This window comes from Phyllobates terribilis, unplaced genomic scaffold (assembly GCF_046119375.1).
Source record: "Phyllobates terribilis strain yellow unplaced genomic scaffold, ASM4611937v1 Scaffold_1__5_contigs__length_1240528914, whole genome shotgun sequence".
In the NCBI taxonomy this organism is placed as follows: Eukaryota; Metazoa; Chordata; class Amphibia; order Anura; family Dendrobatidae; genus Phyllobates; species Phyllobates terribilis.
Window position 1 is genome coordinate 1230433320 of NW_027362761.1, and position 19945 is coordinate 1230453264.

A 19945-nucleotide genomic window follows, 5' to 3' on the forward strand; every position below is an offset into this window, starting at 1 on the left:
ATCAATATAAGAAAATAATTAATACGATCGGTAAACGGCGTAACGAGAAAAAAATTCCAGACGCCAGAAATATGTTTATTTGGTCGCTGCAACATTGCAATAAAATGCAATAACGGCCGATCAAAACATCGGATCTACCCCAAAATGGTATCAAGTAAAACGTCAGCCCGGCGAGCAAAAATATAAGCCCTCATCCGGACCCAGATTCCGCAAAATGGAGAAGCTACGGGTCTCTGAAAATGGTGCCATTTTTTTTTCACCACTTAAATAAAAAAGAACCTACGCATGTTTGGTATCTACAAACTCGTGATGACCTGAAGAATAAGAATGGCCGGTCAGATTTAGCATTCAGTGAACGTGGTAAAAAAACAAACAAAAAAAACAACAACTGTGGAATTGCAATTTTTTTGCAATTTCACTGCACTTGGAATTTTTTTCCCGTTTTGCAGTACACAATATGGTAAAACCAGTAACGGCGTTTAAAAGTACAACTCGTCCCGCAAAAAATAAGCCCTCACACGGCCATATTGACCAAAAAATAAAAAAGTTCTGTCTCTGGAAAGAGGGGGAGCAAACAAAAACGGAAAATGCTCCGGTCATTAAGGGGTTAAAGAATCATTTTGCCACTGCCGCTATACTCAGTTTTTCAATCCTTTATTGTGGAAGTTGATGCGTCAGATGTGGAGGTTGGGGCTGTGTTGTCTCAGGGTCTGTCCCCTGGTAAATGGCGTCCATGCGCCTTCTTTTCTAAAAAAAATTGTCTTCGGCTGAGAGAAATTATGACGTGGGTAATAGGAAACTTTTGGCGATCAAACTAGTGTTCGAGGAATGGTGACATTGGTTGGAGGGGGCTCTCCATCCTATTACTGTTATTACTGACCATAAGAACCTGTCATATCTCCAGTCAGCTAAACGTCTCAACCCTAGGCAAGCCAGATGGTCCCTGTTTTTTACTAGGTTCAATTTTGTTGTCACTTTTCGTCCAGGAGTCAAAAATGTCAAGGCTGATGCTTTGTCCCGGAGCTTCCCTGGTGGTGGTGACCATGAGAACCCTGCCCCAATATTACAGAAAGGGGGTAGTCATTGCGGCATTGTATCCTGGAGGGTGAGGTGTTGGAGGCTCAGGACGCCCCTGCCTCCTGCCCTTCAGGAAGGTTATTTGTACCATCTAACCCGTGCCGCAACGTAATTAAGGAACATCATAAGTCTGTGCTTGCTGGTCATCCATGTGGTAAGGCCACCGAGGACCTCCTCTCTCGTCATTTTTGGTGGCCGGGGTTGCATCGGGATGTAACTGAACACGTAGCTGTTTGTAGTATCTGCACGCATTCAAAGATTTCACATACCCGTCCGTCTGGTCCTCTTCTTCCGCTACCTATCCCTGGTAGGCCATGGACACACTTGTCCATGGATTTTATTACTGACCTACCGGTTTCTGCAGGGAAAATGGTGATTTTGGTGGTAGTAGATAGGTTCAGTAAAATGGTTCACTTCATCACATTACCTGAACTTCCCAATGCCAAGACTCTTGCTCAGGTGTACAGAAATGAGATCATGAAGCTTCACGGGGTTCCCTCCGATATGGTGTCAGATCAGGGGACCCAGTTTGTTTCCAGGTTCTGGAAGGCATTCTGTTCTCGACTGGGGGTGCAGCTGTCCTTTTCCTCTGCCTTCCATCCTCAGTCGAATGGACAGATCGAACGTGTCAATAAGAATTTGGAGACCTACCTCAGGTGTTTCGTCTCTGAAAATCAGGAGGACTGGGCATCCTACTTACTGCTGGCAGAATTTGCCATTAATAATCATCGGCAAGAATCCACTGGCAGGTCACCGTTCTTCGGTGCATACAGTTATCACCCACAGTTTGGTACCTTTAGTGGGGGAGAAGCTTCAGGAGTTCCTGAGGGGGAAAGTTTTGCTTTGTCGCTCTCCTCGGTATGGCAGGGTGTGCTGAGTAATTTAAAGACCATGGGAGACAGGTATAAGCGTATGGCTGACAGGAAACGCCCGCCAGGTCCGGACCTGAATGTGAATGGCTTTGTGTGGTTGTCTACCAGGAATATAAGATTGAAAGTTCCATCTTGTAAGCTGGGACCTAGGTTTATTGGTCCCTATAAAATAACCGCCGCCATTAACCCAGCAGCGTTCCGTCTTGAGCTTCCTCAGGCCCTTAAGGTCCACAATGTGTGCCACAGGTCCTTACGCAAAAAGTATGTGGAACCTCTTGAGCCCTCACCTCTACCTCCGCCCCCAGTAATGGTTGATGGTAATCTGGAGTTCCAAATTTCGAGGATTGTATTCTCGTCTCCATAGTCGTTCTGTCAGGAGTGTGTCAGAGGTGACAGACAGTCGCCCTGCAGTGGGTTGCAGGAGATCTCTACGTTTGGCATTGCAGACAGCTTCCTAGATAATAGGTTGTTTTTAGGACCAAGCGGCTACCTCTCTCTTGCTAATTAGCTCTCTGGCCTGGATGTTTATACCTGGTGTGTCTGAGAGGGAGTCGCCGGCTATGTCCATTTCTACTTGTGAAGCTTAGCAGGAGCAGTACTTCATCCTCTCTGGAGCTTGAGATCGTGTGCTTCTTTGGAGTTCATCTAAAGCTAAGCCATTTCCCCTGTTTTGTCCACCTTGTTGTCAACCTCCACTAAACTCTATAGACTACACTGTGTGCAGAATTATTAGGCAAATGCGTATTTTGATGACATGATACTTTTTATACATGTTGTCCTACTCCAAGCTGCATAGGCTTGAGAGCCAACTACCAATTAAGTAAATCTGGTGATGTGCATCTCTGTAATGAGGAGGGGTGTTGACTAATGACATCAACACCCTATATAAGGTGTGCTTAATTATTAGGCAACTTCCTTTCCTTTGGCAAAATGGGTCAGAAGAGAGATTTGACGGGCTCAGAAAAGTCCAAAATTGTGAGATGTCTTGCAGAGGGAGGCAGCAGTCTTGAAATTTCCAAACTTTTGAAGTGTGATCACCGAACAATCAAGCGTTTCATGGCAAATAGCCAACAGGGTCGCAAGAAGCGTGTTGGCCAAAAAAGGCGCAAAATAACTGTCCATGAATTGAGGAAAATCAAGCGTGAAGCTGCCAAGATGCCATTCACCACCAGTTTTGCCATATATCAGAGCTGCAACGTTACTGGAGTATCAAAAAGCACAAGGTGTGCGATACTCAGGGACATGGCCAAGGTAAGGAAGGCTGAAAAACCACCACCTCTGAACAAGAAACATAAGATAAAACATCAAGAATGGGCTAAGAAATATCTTAAGACTGATTTCTCAAAGGTTTTATGGACTGATGAAATGAGCGTGACTCTTGATGGGCCAGAGGCTGGATCAGTAAAGGGCAGAGAGCTCCACTCCGACTCAGACGCCAGCAAGGTGGAGGTGGGGTACTGGTATGGGCCGGTATCATCAAACATGAACTTGTGGGACCTTTTTGGGTTGAGTATGGAGTGAAGCTCAACTCCCAGACCTACTGCCAGTTTCTGGAAGACAACTTCTTCAAGCAGTGGTACAGGAAGAAGTCGGTATCGTTCAAGAAAAACATGATTTTGATGCAGGACAATGCTCCATCCCATGCATCCAACTACTCCACAGCGTGGCTGGCCAGTAAAGGTCTAAAAGAAGGAAAAATAATGACATGGCCCCCTTGTTCACCTGATCTGAACCCCATAGAGAACCTGTGGCCCATCATAAAATGTGAGATCTACAGGGAGGGAAAACAGTACACCTCTGGGAGCAGTGTCTGGGAGGCTGTGGTGGCTGCTGCACGCAATGTTGATCAAAAACAGATCAAGCAACTGACAGAATCTATGGATGGAGGCTGCTGAGTGTCATCATAAAGAAAGGTGGCTATATTCATCAGAAATTTTTTGGGTTTTTGTTTTTGCATGTCAGAAATGTTTATTTCTAAATTTTGTGCACTGATATTGGTTTACCTGGTGAAAATAAACAAGTGAGATGGGATTATATTTGGTTTTTATTAAGTTGCCTAATAATTCTGCACAGTAATAGTTACCTGCACAAACAGATATCCTCCTAAGATAGCCAAATCTAAAAAAAAAAACACTCCAACTTGTGACACATTCTCTACAATATTTGGTGCACTGGAAGGGTTATAGTCCAGAGGAGAGGATGTGGGTTTCAGCATCAGAGGTGAACGCTCCCAGGTTGGTTCGCTCATTCTACACCTCTTATCCTGAGAAACCCGGTCTTGAGTGTCCGGAGGCCACTCAGAGGAGGGGGTACTGTCACGGGTGTGTCACAAGTGACAGACAGTCGCCCTGCAGTTGGTTGCAGGAGATCTCTACGCTTGGAATTACAGACATCTTCTTAGAGGCTGTCTCTAGGACCCAGCGGCTACCTTTCTCTGGCTAATTAGCACCCTGCCTGAGTGTATAAATACCTGCTGTGTTTCAGAGGGAGGTGCTGGTGATATTCATTACTACTTGTGAAGGCTTTAGGAAGAGCAGTACTTCGTCCTCTGTGGAGCTTGAGGACATGTGCGCATTTGTCTGGAGTCGTCTAAAGCTAAGCAATTTCACCATTTGTGTACCCTTGTTGTTTATAGTTTAGTGGAGATCGACTAGTGCTCATCTCCTCCCTTCCCTAGCCATATGCCAGGGAAAGACAGGGCGAGGCATGCGTGCGGCGATTGGTGAAGAGCCAATACAGGGACGTTAGGGGAGACAGGGTGATGCTAGATCAACCTAGGAGATCTCGACTTCCCCCCTTTCCCTAGAGTCTGGGCTCCCTTTGCCTTTGTGCTGCACTAAGTCTTTCCCACACCTTGCGTGACAGTATTCTCCAAAAAGTGTTGTTGATCATCAAGAAGTTTTCTGGAATAACTGTGATGAGCCTTTATGTTCTTTTTGCTCAGCGGTGGTTTTCGTCTTGGAACTCTGCCATGCTGCCATTTTTGCTCAGTCTCTTTCTCATGGTGGAGTCATGAACACAGACCTTAACTGAGGCAAGTGAGGCCTGCAGTTCCTTGGATGTTGTTGTGGGGTCTTTTGTGACCTCTTGGATGAGTCGTCTCTGCGCTGCTGTGGTAATTTTGGTCGGCCGGTCACTGCTGGGAATGTTCACCACTGTAACATGTTTTTGCCATTTGTGGATAATGGCTCGCACTGTGGTTCACTGGAGTCCCGAAGCTTTAGAAATGGCTTTATAACCTTTTCCAGACTGATAGATCTCAATTACTTTGTTTCTCATTTGGTCCTGAATATCTTTGGATCTCAGCATGATGTCTAGCTTTTGAGGATCTTTTGGTCTACTTCACTTTGTCAGGAAGGTCCTATTTAAGTGATTTGATTGAGAACAGGTGTGGCAGTAATCAGGCCTGTGTGTGGCGAGGGAAAGTGAACTGGGATTCCAAAGATGTGATAAACCACAGATAATTTATGTTTTAAAGGAGGGGCAATCACCTTCTCACACAGGGCCCTGTAGGTTTGGATTTCTTTTTCACTTAATAATAAAGAGCTTCATGTAAACACTGCATTGTGTGGTTACTTCTGTGATCTTCGAATAATGTGTAAATTGGTTTTGTGATCTGAAACATTTAAGTTACAAACATGTAAAAGAGTAAAAAATCAGGTAGGGGGCAAACACTCACACCGCTGTATACAGGAAAGCTGCGCATGTTATTGTAGTATGGGCATATAATGCAATTGAGTAGTATGAGTGAGGCAGAGCTGTGCTTGCTGTAGGCGAGCTGTGTGAGTGTTCATGTAGCTGAACTATGGGTTCTTGGAGCTGTGAGTCATCGCTGCGTCTATGTAGCAGAGCTGTGTATGTAGCAGAGCTATGTATGTAGCAGAGCTGTGTATGTAGCAGAGCTATGTATGTAGCAGAGCTGTGTATGTTGCAGAGTTGAGTGTGCGTGTACTGTACATGTAGCAGAGCTGTGTATGTAGCAGAGTTTACTGTACAAGCAGCAGAATTGAGTGTGCGTGTACTGTACATGCAGCAGAGTTGAGTGTGAATGTACTGTATATGTAGCAGAGTTGAGTGTGAATGTACTGTACATGTAGCAGAGTTGAGTGTGCGTGTACTGTACATGTAGCAGAGTTGTGTATGTAGCAGAGTTGAGTGTGAATGTACTGTACATGTAGCAGAGTTGAGTGTGCGTGTACTGTACATGTAGCAGAGTTGTGTATGTAGCAGAGTTGAGCGTTTACTGTACATGTATCAGAGTTGAGTGTGCATGTACTGTACATGTAGCAGAGTTGAGTGTGCGTGTACTGTACATGTAGCAGAGTTGTGTATGTAGCAGAGTTGTGTGTGAATGTACTGTACATGTAGCAGAGTTGTGTATGTAGCAGAGTTGAATGTACTGTACATGTAGCAGAGTTGAGTGTGAATGTACTGTACATGTAGCAGAGTTGAGTGTGAATGTACTGTACATGTAGCAGAGTTGAGTGTGAATGTACTGTACATGTAGCAGAGTTGAGTGTGAATGTACTGTACATGTAGCAGAGTTGAGTGTGCGTGTACTGTACATGTAGCAGAGCAGTGTATGTAGCAGAGTTGAATGTACTGTACATGTAGCAGAGTTGAGTGTGCGTGTACTGTACATGTAGCAGAGTTGTGTATGTAGCAGAGTTGAGCGTTTACTGTACATGTAGCAGAGTTGAGTGTGCATGTACTGTACATGTAGCAGAGTTGAGTGTGCGTGTACTGTACATGTAGCAGAGTTGTGTATGTAGCAGAGTTGTGTGTGAATGTACTGTACATGTAGCAGAGTTGTGTATGTAGCAGAGTTGAATGTACTGTACATGTAGCAGAGTTGAGTGTGAATGTACTGTACATGTAGCAGAGTTGAGTGTGAATGTACTGTACATGTAGCAGAGTTGAGTGTGAATGTACTGTACATGTAGCAGAGTTGAGTGTGAATGTACTGTACATGTAGCAGAGTTGAGTGTGCGTGTACTGTACATGTAGCAGAGCTGTGTATGTAGCAGAGTTGAATGTACTGTACATGTAGCAGAGTTGAGTGTGCGTGTACTGTACATGTAGCAGAGCTGTTTATGTAGCAGAGTTGAGTGTGAATGTACTATACATGTAGCAGAGTTGTGTGCGTGTACTCTATATGTAGCAGAGTTGTGTATGTAGCAGAGTTGAGTGTACTGTACATGTAGCAGAGCTGTTTATGTAGCAGAGTTGTGTATGTAGCAGAGTTGAATGTACTGTACATGTAGCAGAGTTGTGTATGTAGCAGAGTTGAATGTACTGTACATGTAGCAGAGTTGAGTGTGAATGTACTGTACATGTAGCAGAGTTGAGTGTGCATGTACTGTACATGTAGCAGAGTTGAGTGTGCGTGTACTGTACATGTAGCAGAGCAGTGTATGTAGCAGAGTTGAATGTACTATACATGTAGCAGAGTTGAGTGTGCGTGTACTGTACATGTAGCAGAGTTGAGTGTGCGTGTACTGTACATGTAGCAGAGCAGTGTATGTAGCAGAGTTGAATGTACTGTACATGTAGCAGAGTTGAGTGTGCGTGTACTGTACATGTAGCAGAGCTGTTTATGTAGCAGAGTTGAGTGTGAATGTACTATACATGTAGCAGAGTTGTGTGCGTGTACTGTACATGTAGCAGAGTTGTGTATGTAGCAGAGTTGAGTGTGCGTGTACTGTACATGTAGCAGAGCTGTTTATGTAGCAGAGTTGAGTGTGAATGTACTATACATGTAGCAGAGTTGTGTGCGTGTACTCTACATGTAGCAGAGTTGTGTATGTAGCAGAGTTGAGTGTGCGTGTACTGTACATGTAGCAGAGCTGTTTATGTAGCAGAGTTGAGTGTGCGTGTACTGTACATGTAGCAGAGCTGTTTATGTAGCAGAGTTGAGTGTGAATGTACTGTACATGTAGCAGAGTTGTGTGTGAATGTACTGTACATGTAGCAGAGTTGAGTGTGAATGTACTGTACATGTAGCAGAGTTGAGTGTGCGTGTACTGTACATGTAGCAGAGTTGAGTGTGAATGTACTGTACATGCAGCAGAGTTGAGTGTGAATGTACTGTACATGTAGCAGAGTTGAGTGTGCGTGTACTGTACATGTAGCAGAGTTGAGTGTGCGTGTACTGTACATGCAGCAGAGTTGAGTGTGCGTGTACTGTACATGTAGCAGAGTTGAGTGTGAGTGTACTGTACATGTAGCAGAGTTGAGTGTGAATGTACTGTACATGTAGCAGAGTTGAGTGTGAATGTACTGTACATGCAGCAGAGTTGAGTGTGAATGTACTGTACATGTAGCAGAGTTGAGTGTGAGTGTACTGTACATGTAGCAGAGTTGAGTGTGAATGTACTGTACATGTAGCAGAGTTGAGTGTGAATGTACTGTATATGTAGCAGAGTTGAGTGTGAATGTACTGTACATGTAGCAGAGTTGAGTGTGAATGTACTGTACATGTAGCAGAGTTGAGTGTGAATGTACTGTACATGTAGCAGAGTTGAGTGTGAATGTACTGTACATGTAGCAGAGTTGAGTGTGAATGTACTGTACATGTAGCAGAGTTGAGTGTGAATGTACTGTACATGTAGCAGAGTTGAGTGTGAATGTACTGTATATGCAGCAGAGTTGAGTGTGAATGTACTGTACATGCAGCAGAGTTGAGTGTGCGTGTACTGTACATGCAGCAGAGTTGAGTGTGAGTGTACTGTACATGTAGCAGAGTTGAGTGTGAATGTACTGTACATGCAGCAGAGTTGAGTGTGCGTGTACTGTACATGCAGCAGAGTTGAGTGTGAGTGTACTGTACATGTAGCAGAGTTGAGTGTGAATGTACTGTACATGTAGCAGAGTTGAGTGTGAATGTACTGTACATGTAGCAGAGTTGAGTGTGAATGTACTGTACATGTAGCAGAGTTGAGTGTGAATGTACTGTACATGTAGCAGAGTTGTGTGTGAATGTACTGTACATGTAGCAGAGTTGAGTGTGAATGTACTGTACATGTAGCAGAGTTGTGTGTGAATGTACTGTACATGTAGCAGAGTTGTGTGTGAATGTACTGTACATGTAGCAGAGTTGAGTGTGAATGTACTGTACATGTAGCAGAGTTGAGTGTGAATGTACTGTACATGTAGCAGAGTTGAGTGTGAATGTACTGTACATGTAGCAGAGTTGAGTGTGCGTGTACTGTACATGTAGCAGAGTTGTGTATGTAGCAGAGTTGAATGTACTGTACATGTAGCAGAATTGAGTGTGAATGTACTGTACATGTAGCAGAGTTGAGTGTGAATGTACTGTACATGTAGCAGAGTTGTGTGTGAATGTACTGTACATGTAGCAGAGTTGTGTGTGAATGTACTGTACATGTAGCAGAGTTGAGTGTGAATGTACTGTACATGTAGCAGAGTTGAGTGTGAATGTACTGTACATGTAGCAGAGTTGAGTGTGCGTGTAATGTACATGTAGCAGAGTTGTGTGTGAATGTACTGTACATGTAGCAGAGTTGAGTGTGAATGTACTGTACATGTAGCAGAGTTGTGTGTGAATGTACTGTACATGTAGCAGAGTTGTGTGTGAATGTACTGTACATGTAGCAGAGTTGAGTGTGAATGTACTGTACATGTAGCAGAGTTGAGTATGTAGCAGAGTTGAATGTACTGTACATGTAGCAGAGTTGAGTGTGAATGTACTGTACATGTAGCAGAGTTGAGTGTGAATGTACTGTATATGTAGCAGAGTTGAGTGTGAATGTACTGTACATGTAGCAGAGTTGAGTGTGCGTGTACTGTACATGTAGCAGAGTTGAGTATGTAGCAGAGTTGAATGTACTGTACATGTAGCAGAGTTGAGTGTGAATGTACTGTACATGTAGCAGAGTTGAGTGTGAATGTACTGTACATGTAGCAGAGTTGAGTGTGCGTGTACTGTACATGTAGCAGAGTTGAGTGTGAATGTACTGTATATGTAGCAGAGTTGAGTGTGAATGTACTGTACATGTAGCAGAGTTGAGTGTGCGTGTACTGTACATGTAGCAGAGTTGTGTATGTAGCAGAGTTGAATGTACTGTACATGTAGCAGAGTTGAGTGTGAATGTACTGTACATGTAGCAGAGTTGAGTGTGAATGTACTGTATATGTAGCAGAGTTGAGTGTGAATGTACTGTACATGTAGCAGAGTTGAGTGTGCGTGTACTGTACATGTAGCAGAGTTGTGTATGTAGCAGAGTTGAGTGTGAATGTACTGTATATGTAGCAGAGTTGAGTGTGAATGTACTGTACATGTAGCAAGAGTTGTGTGTGAATGTACTGTACATGTAGCAGAGTTGAGTGTGCGTGTACTGTACATGTAGCAGAGTTGTGTATGTAGCAGAGTTGAGTGTGAATGTACTGTATATGTAGCAGAGTTGAGTGTGAATGTACTGTACATGTAGCAGAGTTGTGTGTGAATGTACTGTATATGTAGCAGAGTTGAGTGTGAATGTACTGTACATGTAGCAGAGTTGTGTGTGAATGTACTGTATATGTAGCAGAGTTGAGTGTGAATGTACTGTACATGTAGCAGAGTTGAGTGTGAATGTACTGTACATGCAGCAGAGTTGAGTGTGCGTGTACTGTACATGTAGCAGAGTTGAGTGTGAATGTACTGTATATGTAGCAGAGTTGAGTGTGAATGTACTGTACATGTAGCAGAGTTGAGTGTGCGTGTACTGTACATGTAGCAGAGTTGTGTATGTAGCAGAGTTGAGTGTGAATGTACTGTATATGTAGCAGAGTTGAGTGTGAATGTACTGTACATGTAGCAGAGTTGAGTGTGAATGTACTGTACATGTAGCAGAGTTGTGTATGTAGCAGAGTTGAATGTACTGTACATGTAGCAGAGTTGAGTGTGAGTGTACTGTATATGTAGCAGAGTTGAGTGTGCGTGTACTGTACATGTAGCAGAGTTGAGTGTGAGTGTACTGTACATGTAGCAGAGCTGTGTATGCAGCAGAGTTGAGTGTGCGTGTACTGTACATGTAGCAGAGCTGTGTATGTAGCAGAGTTGAGTGTGCGTGTACTGTACATGCAGCAGAGTTGAGTGTGCGTGTACTGTACATGTAGCAGAGTTGAGTGTGCGTGTACTGTACATGTAGCAGAGTTGAGTGTGAGTGTACTGTACATGCAGCAGAGTTGAGTGTGCGTGTACTGTACATGCAGCAGAGTTGAGTGTGTGTGTACTGTACATGCAGCAGAGTTGAGTGTGAATGTACTGTACATGTAGCAGAGTTGAGTGTGTGTGTACTGTACATGCAGCAGAGTTGAGTGTGAATGTACTGTACATGCAGCAGAGTTGAGTGTGCGTGTACTGTACATGTAGCAGAGTTGAGTGTGAGTGTACTGTACATGTAGCAGAGTTGAGTGTGCGTGTACTGTACATGTAGCAGAGTTGAGTGTGCGTGTACTGTACATGCAGCAGAGCTGTGTATGTAGCAGAGCTGAGTGTGCGTGTACTGTACATGTAGCAGAGCTGTTTATGTAGCAGAGTTGAGTGTGAATGTACTGTATATGTAGCAGAGTTGAGTGTGCGTGTACTGTACATGTAGCAGAGCTGTTTATGTAGCAGAGTTGAGTGTGCGTGTACTGTACATGTAGCAGAGCTGTGTATGTAGCAGAGTTGAGTGTGCGTGTACTGTACATGTAGCAGAGTTGAGTGTGCGTGTACTGTACATGCAGCAGAGTTGAGTGTGCGTGTACTGTACATGTAGCAGAGTTGAGTGTGCGTGTACTGTACATGCAGCAGAGTTGAGTGTGCGTGTACTGCACATGCAGCAGAGTTGAGTGTGCGTGTACTGTACATGCAGCAGAGTTGAGTGTGAGTGTACTGTATATGTAGCAGAGTTGAGTGTGAATGTACTGTACATGTAGCAGAGTTGTGTGTGAATGTACTGTACATGTAGCAGAGTTGAGTGTGAATGTACTGTACATGTAGCAGAGTTGAGTGTGAATGTACTGTACATGTAGCAGAGTTGAGTGTGAGTGTACTGTATATGTAGCAGAGTTGAGTGTGAATGTACTGTACATGTAGCAGAGTTGTGTGTGAATGTACTGTACATGTAGCAGAGTTGTGTATGTAGCAGAGTTGAATGTACTGTACATGTAGCAGAGTTGAGTGTGAATGTACTGTATATGTAGCAGAGTTGTGTATGTAGCAGAGTTGAGTGTGCGTGTACTGTACATGTAGCAGAGTTGAGTGTGAATGTACTGTACATGTAGCAGAGTTGAGTGTGAATGTACTGTACATGTAGCAGAGTTGTGTATGTAGCAGAGTTGAGTGTGTGTGTACTGTACATGTAGCAGAGCTGTGTATGTAGCAGAGTTGAATGTACTGTACATGTAGCAGAGTTGAGTGTGCGTGTACTGTACATGTAGTAGAGCTGTGTATGTAGCAGAGTTGAGTGTGAGTGTACTGTACATGTAGCAGAGCTGTTTATGTAGCAGAGTTGAGTGTGCGTGTACTGTACATGTAGCAGAGTTGAGTGTGCGTGTACTGTACATGTAGCAGAGTTGAGTGTGCGTGTACTGTACATGTGTGCACTGTGTAAAGCGTAGGTAATGTGCGTGCTGTCCAGCTATAGGTGTATACAGCACACGCTGCGGAGAAACGCTGACTATAGCGATTACCCCTAATCTTACTGATATTCACCCCCTCACTGCCCGGGAGGTTTAGAGTAGTAGAATTATATGGGCCTTTTTACTTCTGTCTAATCTTGCAGTGCGTGTAATAATGTGCGTCCTACAGCCTGAACATCACACACGCCGTATTCCCCCTCACGCACACGCCATATTCCCGGTCACACACGCCGTATTCCCCCTCACGCACACGCCGTATTCCCGGTCACACACGCCGTATTCCCCCTCACGCACACGCCGTATTCCCCCTCACGCACACGCCGTATTCCCGGTCACACACGCCGTATTCCCAGTCACACACGCCGTATTCCCCCTCACACACACGCTGTATTCCCAGTCACACACGCCGTATTCCCCCTCACGCACACGCCGTATTCCCCCTCACGCACACGCCGTATTCCCCCTCACACACGCCGTATTCCCCCTCACGCACACGCCGTATTCCCCCTCACGCACACGCCGTATTCCCCCTCACGCACACGCCGTATTCCCGGTCACACACGCCGTATTCCCCCTCACACACACGCTGTATTCCCAGTCACACACGCCGTATTCCCCCTCACGCACACGCCGTATTCCCCCTCACACACACGCCGTATTCCCCCTCACACACGCCGTATTCCCCCTCACGCACACGCCGTATTCCCCCTCACGCACACGCCGTATTCCCGGTCACACACGCCGTATTCCCGGTCACACACGCCGTATTCCCCCTCACGCACACGCTGTATTCCCAGTCACACACGCCGTATTCCCCCTCACGCACACGCCGTATTCCCCCTCACGCACACGCCGTATTCCCCCTCACACACGCCGTATTCCCCCTCACGCACACGCCGTATTCCCCCTCACACACGCCGTATTCCCCCTCACGCACACGCCGTATTCCCGGTCACACACGCCGTATTCCCCCTCACACACACGCTGTATTCCCAGTCACACACGCCGTATTCCCCCTCACGCACACGCCGTATTCCCCCTCACACACGCCGTATTCCCCCTCACACACACGCCGTATTCCCCCTCACACACACACGCCGTATTCCCGGTCACACATGCCGTATTCCCCCTCACACACGCCGTATTCCCCCTCACGCACACGCCGTATTCCCCCTCACGCACACGCCGTATTCCCCCTCACACACGCCGTATTCACCCTCACGCACACGCCGTATTCCCCCTCACACACACGCCGTATTCCCGGTCACACACGCCGTATTCCCCCTCACACACGCCGTATTCCCCCTCACACACACGCCGTATTCCCGGTCACACACGCCGTATTCCCCCTCACGCACACGCCGTATTCCCCCTCACACACGCCGTATTCACCCTCACGCACACGCCGTATTCCCCCTCACACACACGCCGTATTCCCCCTCACACACACGCCGTATTCCCCCTCACACACGCCGTATTCCCCCTCACACACGCCGTATTCCCCCTCACGCACACGCCGTATTCCCCCTCACACACACGCCGTATTCCCGGTCACACACGCCGTATTCCCCCTCACACACACGCCGTATTCCCAGTCACACACGCCGTATTCCCCCTCACACACGCCGTATTCCCCCTCACACACACGCCGTATTCCCCCTCACACACATGCTGTATTCCCAGTCACACACGCCGTATTCCCGGTCACACACGCCGTATTCCCGGTCACACACGCCGTATTCCCCCTCACGCACACGCCGTATTCCCCCTCACGCACACGCCGTATTCCCCCTCACACACGCCGTATTCCCCCTCACACACACGCCGTATTCCCGGTCACACACGCCGTATTCCCCCTCACACACGCCGTATTCCCCCTCACACACACGCCGTATTCCCCCTCACACACACGCCGTATTCCCGGTCACACACGCCGTATTCCCCCTCACACACATGCCGTATTCCCAGTCACACACGCCGTATTCCCCCTCACGCACACGCCGTATTCCCCCTCACACACACGGCGTATTCCCGGTCACATACGCCGTATTCCCCCTCACGCACACGCCGTATTCCCAGTCACACACGCCGTATTCCCCCTCACGCACACGCCGTATTCCCCCTCACGCACACGCCGTATTCCCCCTCACACACACGCCGTATTCCCCCTCACACACATGCCGTATTCCCAGTCACACACGCCGTATTCCCCCTCACACACACGCCGTATTCCCAGTCACACACGCCGTATTCCCCCTCACGCACACGCCCTATTCCCCCTCACGCACACGCCGTATTCCCCCTCACGCACACGCCGTATTCCCGGTCACACACGCCGTATTCCCGGTCACACACGCCGTATTCCCCCTCACGCACACGCCGTATTCCCCCTCACACACACGCCGTATTCCCCCTCACGCACACGTCGTATTCCCCCTCACGCACACGCCGTATTCCCCCTCACACACACGCCGTATTCCCGGTCACACACGCCGTATTCCCCCTCACGCACACGCCGTATTCCCCCTCACACACACGCCGTATTCCCCCTCACGCACACGCCGTATTCCCCCTCACGCACACGCCGTATTCCCCCTCACACACACGCCGTATTCCCCCTCACACACGCCGTATTCCCAGTCACACACACGCCGTATTCCCCCTCACGCACACGCCGTATTCCCGGTCACACACACGCCGTATTCCCCCTCACACACACGCCGAATTCCCCCTCACACACGCCGTATTCCCAGTCACACACACGCCGTATTCCCCCTCACACACACGCCGTATTCCCCCTCACACACGCCGTATTCCCAGTCACACACACGCCGTATTCCCCCTCACACGCACGCCGTATTCCCCCTCACACACACGCCGTATTCCCGGTCACACACGCCGTATTCCCCCTCACGCACACGCCGTATTCCCCCTCACGCACACGCCGTATTCCCCCTCACGCACACGCCGTATTCCCCCTCACACACACGCCGTATTCCCGGTCACACACGCCGTATTCCCCCTCACACACACGCCGTATTCCCCCTCACGCACACGCCGTATTCCCCCTCACGCACACGCCGTATTCCCCCTCACGCACACGCCGTATTCCCCCTCACACACACGCCGTATTCCCCCTCACACACACGCCGTATTCCCGGTCACACACGCCGTATTCCCCCTCACGCACACGCCGTATTCCCCCTCACACACACGCCGTATTCCCCCTCACGCACACGCCGTATTCCCGGTCACACACGCCGTATTCCCCCTCACACACACGCCGTATTCCCGGTCACACACGCCGTATTCCCGGTCACACACGCCGTATTCCCCCTCACGCACACGCCGTATTCCCGGTCACACACGCCGTATTCCCCCTCACACACACGCCGTATTCCCGGTCACACACGCCGTATTCCCCCTCACGCACACGCCGTATTCCCCCTCACACACACGCCGTATTCCCCCTCACACACGCCGTATTCCCCCTCACGCACACGCCGTATTCCCGGTCACACACGCCGTATTCCCCCTCACGCACACGCCGTATTCCCCCTCACACACACGCCGTATTCCCAGTCACACACGCCGTATTCCCCCTCACGCACACGCCGTATTCCCCCTCACGCACATGCCGTATTCCCGGTCACACACGCCGTATTCCCGGTCACACACGCCGTATTCCCCCTCACGCACACGCCGTATTCCGCCTCACGCACACGCCGTATTCCCCCTCACACACATGCCGTATTCCCAGTCACACACGCCGTATTCCCCCTCACACACACGCCGTATTCCCGGTCACACACGCCGTATTCCCCCTCACGCACACGCCGTATTCCCCCTCACGCACACGCCGTATTCCCGGTCACACACGCCGTATTCCCCCTCACGCACACGCCGTATTCCCCCTCACACACACGCCGTATTCCCAGTCACACACGCCGTATTACCCCTCACGCACACGCCGTATTCCCCCTCACGCACACGCCGTATTCCCGGTCACACACGCCGTATTCCCCCTCACGCACACGCCGTATTCCCCCTCACACACGCCGTATTCCCCCTCACGCACACGCCGTATTCCCCCTCACACACACGCCGTATTCCCGGTCACACACGCCGTATTCCCAGTCACACACGCCGTATTCCCCCTCACGCACACGCCGTATTCCCCCTCACACACACGCCGTATTCCCGGTCACACACGCCATATTCCCCCTCACGCACACGCCGTATTCCCCCTCACACACATGCCGTATTCCCAGTCACACACGCCGTATTCCCCCTCACACACACGCCGTATTCCCAGTCACACACGCCGTATTCCCCCTCACGCACACGCCGTATTCCCCCTCACGCACACGCCGTATTCCCGGTCACACACGCCGTATTCCCCCTCACGCACACGCCGTATTCCCCCTCACGCACACGCCGTATTCCCCCTCACGCACACGCCGTATTACCCCTCACGCACACGCCGTATTCCCCCTCACGCACACGCCGCATTCCCCCTCACGCACACGCCGTATTCCCCCTCACACACACGCCGTATTCCCGGTCACACTCGCCGTATTCCCAGTCACACTCGCCGTATTCCCAGTCACACAGGCCGTATTCCCCCTCACACAGGCCGTATTCCCCCTCACACACGCCGTATTCCCCCTCACGCCCACGCCGTATTCCCCCTCACGCCCACGCCGTATTCCCCCTCACGCCCACGCCGTATTCCCCCTCACGCCCACGCCGTATTCCCCCTCACGTGCACGCCGTATTCCCCCTCACACACACGCCGTATTCCCCCTCACACACACGCCGTATTCCCAGTCACACACACGCCGTATTCCCCCTCACGCACACGCCGTATTCCCCCTCACGCACACGCCGTATTCCCCCTCACGCACACGCCGTATTCCCCCTCACGCACACGCCGTATTCCCGGTCACACACACGCCGTATTCCCGGTCACACACACGCCGTATTCCCCCTCACGCACACGCCGTATTCCCCCTCACGCACACGTCGTATTCCCCCTCACGCACACGCCGTATTCCCCCTCACACACACGCCGTATTCCCCCTCACACACACGCCCTATTCCCCCTCACACACACGCCGTATTCCCCCTCACGCGCACGCCGTATTCCCAGTCACACACGCCGTATTCCCGGTCACGCACACGCCGTATTCCCGGTCACGCACACGCCGTATTCCCGGTCACGCACACGCCGTATTCCCGGTCACGCACACGCCGTATTCCCCATCACGCACACGCCGTATTCCCGGTCACACACACGCCGTATTCCCCATCACGCACACGCCGTATTCCCCCTCACGCACACGCCGTATTCCCCCGCACGCACACGCCGTATTCCCCCTCACGCACACGCCGTATTCCCCCTCACGCACACGCCGTATTCCCCCTCACGCACACGCCATATTCCCCCTCACGCACACGCCATATTCCCCCTCACGCACACGCCATATTCCCGGTCACACACACGCCGTATTCCCGGTCACACACACGCCGTATTCCCCCTCACGCACACGCCGTATTCCCCCTCACGCACACGCCGTATTCCCCCTCACACACACGCCGTATTCCCCCTCACACACACGCCCTATTCCCCCTCACACACACGCCGTATTCCCCCTCACGCGCACGCCGTATTCCCAGTCACACACGCCGTATTCCCGGTCAAGCACACGCCGTATTCCCGGTCACGCACACGTCGTATTCCCGGTCACGCACACGCCGTATTCCCCCTCACACACACGCCGTATTCCCCCTCACGCACACGCCGTATTCCCCCTCACGCACACGCCGTATTCCCGGTCACACACACGCCGTATTCCCCCTCACGCACACGCCGTATTCCCCCTCACGCACACGCCGTATTCCCCCGCACGCACACGCCGTATTCCCCCTCACGCACACGCCGTATTCCCCCTCACGCACACGCCGTATTCCCCCTCACGCACACGCCGTATTCCCGGTCACACACACGCCGTATTCCCGGTCACACACACGCCGTATTCCCCCTCACGCACACGCCGTATTCCCCCTCACGCACACGCCGTATTCCCCCTCACGCACACGCCGTATTCCCCCTCACACACACGCCCTATTCCCCCTCACACACACGCCCTATTCCCCCTCACACACACGCCGTATTCCCCCTCACGCGCACGCCGTATTCCCAGTCACACACGCCGTATTCCCGGTCACACACGCCGTATTCCCGGTCACGCACACGCCGTATTCCCGGTCACACACGCCGTATTCCCGGTCACACACACGCCGTATTCCCGGTCACGCACACGCCGTATTCCCCCTCACGCACACGCCGTATTCCCGGTCACACACACGCCGTATTCCCCCTCACGCACACGCCGTATTCCCGGTCACACATGCCGTATTCCCGGTCACACACGCCGTATTCCCCCTCACGCACACGCCGTATTCCCCCTCACGCACACGCCGTATTCCCCCTCACGCACACGCCGTATTCCCGGTCACACACGCCGTATTCCCCCTCACGCACACGCCGTATTCCCGGTCACACACACGCCGTATTCCCCCTCACGCACACGCCGTATTCCCGGTCACACACGCCGTATTCCCGGTCACACACGCCGTATTCCCCCTCACGCACACGCCGTATTCCCGGTCACACACACGCCGTATTCCCGGTCACACACGCCGTATTCCCCCTCACGCACACGCCGTATTCCCGGTCACACACACGCCGTATTCCCCCTCACGCACACGCCGTATTCCCGGTCACACACGCCGTATTCCCCCTCACGCACACGCCGTGTTCCCAGTCACACACGCCGTATTCCCGGTCACACACGCCGTATTCCCGGTCACACACGCCGTATTCCCCCTCACGCACACGCCGTATTCCCCCTCACGCACACGCCGTATTCCCCCTCACGCACACGCCGTGTTCCCGGTCACACACGCCGTATTCCCGGTCACACACGCCGTATTCCCCCTCACGCACGCACCGTATTCCCGGTCACACACGCCGTATTCCCCCTCACGCACACGCCGTATTCCCCCTCACGCACACGCCGTATTCCCGGTCACACACGCCATATTCCCCCTCACGCGCACGCCGTATTCCCCCTCACGCGCACGCCGTATTCCCCCTCACGCGCACGCCGTATTCCCGGTCACACACGCCATATTCCCGGTCACACACGCCATATTCCCCCTCACGCGCACGCCGTATTCCCGGTCACGCGCACGCCGTATTCCCGGTCACGCGCACGCCGTATTCCCCCTCACGCGCACGCCGTATTCCCCCTCACGCGCACGCCGTATTCCCGGTCACGCGCACGCCGCATTCCCCCTCA

At 50.7% G+C, this 19945-nt stretch overlaps 1 protein-coding gene across 1 annotated transcript in view; it reads right to left on the minus strand.

The window, feature by feature from the left end:
* The window catches only part of M1AP (meiosis 1 associated protein), a 172987-nt gene that overhangs the window by 104590 nt on the left and 48452 nt on the right, over nt 1–19945 (minus strand). The window lies entirely within an intron of this gene.